The sequence below is a fragment of the Geospiza fortis genome, unplaced genomic scaffold, assembly GCF_000277835.1.
Source record: "Geospiza fortis unplaced genomic scaffold, GeoFor_1.0 scaffold450, whole genome shotgun sequence".
NCBI lineage: Eukaryota > Metazoa > Chordata > Aves > Passeriformes > Thraupidae > Geospiza > Geospiza fortis.
In genome coordinates, this window is record NW_005054416.1 from 2,306,586 (window position 1) to 2,309,488 (window position 2,903).

Sequence of the window (2,903 nt, forward strand, 5' to 3'; positions counted from 1 at the left end):
TTCAGCAGGCACAGCACTCACCTCCTGGAAAAGAAAGGAAGCAAAGCTGCTGCTGAGCCTCTCCAGCCCCCTCTGGAGAGCCCCACAACCTGGGAGCCATCCTGGTTTATCCCAGAGCTGCTTTCTTCCAGCACCAGGGGGCATGGCATGCTCGGGAAGGAGGGCTGGGATCTGAAGGAGTGGGAAGTATTAGGTGAAACCGGTGTGTAACTCATCCAGATCCACTTCATGGGATTACCTGGAATCCTGTTAGGCTGTGATGGTGAGCAGCCACTGTGGGATTTGGGACAGGTCATCCTGGCCTCAAATCTCTGGAAAACCCTGTTACTGTGTTTTTCCATGCACAAACCTGCTGCCAGGCTGTTGTTGTCCAACAATTCTCCCCCCAACACTTGGCTCAGGAAGCCAAAATATCCATTAACAGCCGGTGACAGCGTCTGGGGAACTATAGACTGGCTCCCAACAGCACTTTCAGTGAGGATATTGGCTCCTAGGAGATCTCCCCCTGGACCAGCAGGAGCATCCTGCCAGCTCCACATCTCCGTCGCATCTGTACTGGCCCTGACAGGCACGACCAATTCCAAGGTGGAAGATTGAGGAGCTGCTGTTCCTCCCTGGGTTTTGTTTGTGCTCCTATTTTTAGGGCTTCCCAAACCCTTTGGAAAATAGAAACAGGAGTGGTGCAAAGTCACGAGACTGCACAGGGCGCTCCAGCCTCCTCCAGCACAGCCATCCCACTCCATCCCAGCTGGCCGTACTCCAAACTGCTCCAGAGCGACTCTGGCAGCACACCTTATCCCACTCCTGCCTTCCTGGCTCAACACATGACCCACAGCCAGGAATTTTCCTTGGTTTTGTCAAATCCAGGATGGTATCTTTGCACTCTCTCCACAGACACCAGGGATTTCTGGATTGGAGGATTAGTCCTGTCCCTCTTTCCATGCCCTAATCCCTGTCCCACTTCTTACCTGTGCTAGCAGGGAATGCTCCACCTCATCTGTGCCTCTCTGCTCCAAGCTCTCCCAACTGATCCATCTCAGTCCCCAACTCCACCAACCTCCCAATTCCCACATCCATGCACTGCTGCTGGAGTGCTCCACCCATGGCCGGCTGTGGCCATGCTGTTCCAAAGCTGCACTTGCAAATCCCTAAGTGCTCTTGGATTTTTGCCTCTGGGAACCCAACAGCAAGCAACCAAGTGTCCTCATCCATTACTTACAAAAGGATTTCTGACAGCATTCCCAAGGGAATATTACCTGCAATACTTCCTGTACCAGGCAAAAAAAACCCCACACTTGGATATGATGCTCCTAATTTAGTGCTGTGGGTAAAACCAATTAGAAAGGGGAGGACATCCATAAAATTTCAGCATAGCTTGGATACGAAGGGAGCTTGAAGACGATCCAGTTCCATCTCCCTGTCATGGATTGGGACAGCTCCCACTAGTCCAGGTTGCTCATGATTTAAACTAAGTTGAACCTTCCAGATAACACAAATGTTGGGTTTGAGACAGCCCATGGCACCAATTCCTGCCCCGTCCCACTAAATCCAACCCAGCAGTCAGGTGTGGTTACCCCACCACTTCCCAGAATATCCCAAATCCAGAGTCTCCTCTCCTGGGGCAACACCCACAGCCACTGGGAAGGATCTTCCAACCCACTTCAGCCACCCATTACTGAAAATCTACACAATCCCCTCAAATTCCAGGAGATTCCATAGTTAACAGGCCGCTTCCAGCCTGTCATTCAGTTGAAGGAAATGCTCCATTCCACAAACAAAGCAAATGCAAAATTCCAACGCCATTTGGATTCCCACTTCTTCAGCACAGAATAATCAGAGCACTGGGTACATTCCAGCTCTACCTTCACTCCTCTGGCCATCTGGAGACTCCCTCCCAGCCCCATCGTGCCTGTCATTCACCACCCAGGATAGCTGGGATATCACAAACCCTGGATACACCTCCAGCACTTCCCAGCCCAGCTCTGTTCCCGTCATCCCTCAGCTGCGTCCCACCGACGTGCTTTCCGGAACTCTTCCACCCCGCCAGTTGGGCTCTCCCAGTTCCCAGCACCCTCTCCCAGTTTGAGAAGCAGGATATCAATGACAGCAACAAATATCCAATGTGGATTCCTTATCCACGGCAACAGATGGGGACAGAGCGGAGAAGCCTGTCACTCACTGTCACATACGGGAATACTCACTGTGGAACTGTCACTCCACTTACCAGGCTCCCAGGGCAGGAACATTCCCAATTTATTCCCAAAGATCCCTGAATTTAAACCAGGAGGTTCGGGGCTTTGCCCCTGCTTTGGAAAGGAGAGAGATGACAGAAGGCCCGAGAGTGGAAAACCCACCAAAAAAAGCTCTCACTGTGAGGACTCTCCAGCTTCATCCCAGCACAGCATATCCCAGGAACTGTTTTAAGATGCTGAAGATATGATCCAGCAAAAGAACTGGGAGAACCGGAAGGCTGGAGTGCAAAGAGCCCTGAGACCACTGACCCCGGCTCTGTGACAGCAAGAACCCTCACATTGTCCCTAAAACTGCTGGAAAGAGCCAAACATTCCCAGGATCTTGAAAGCTGAATCCCAGTACAAGCAGTCCCAAGCTCCCAACACTGAAAAAAGGGAAGCACATGCACAAGGAGCCCCCTCAGAGCACGGCAAGACCTAGGGAAGCAGGAACCTTACATGGCATGTGGTCCAGCCGCTGCGCATCCTTCTCTCCCAGAAGGGTATTTCAGGAAAAGTGCATATCCAGGGAGACAGGCATCACAAGCTCAGGAGGGAACAGCAAACTCTTCCTGCAGCCATTGAAAATCCCACTCAGCAAAGGGAAGCACGGCATGGGAACTGCGATCTGCCTGACGACAGAGTCGGGCATCATCCTCAGAGCAACTCCCT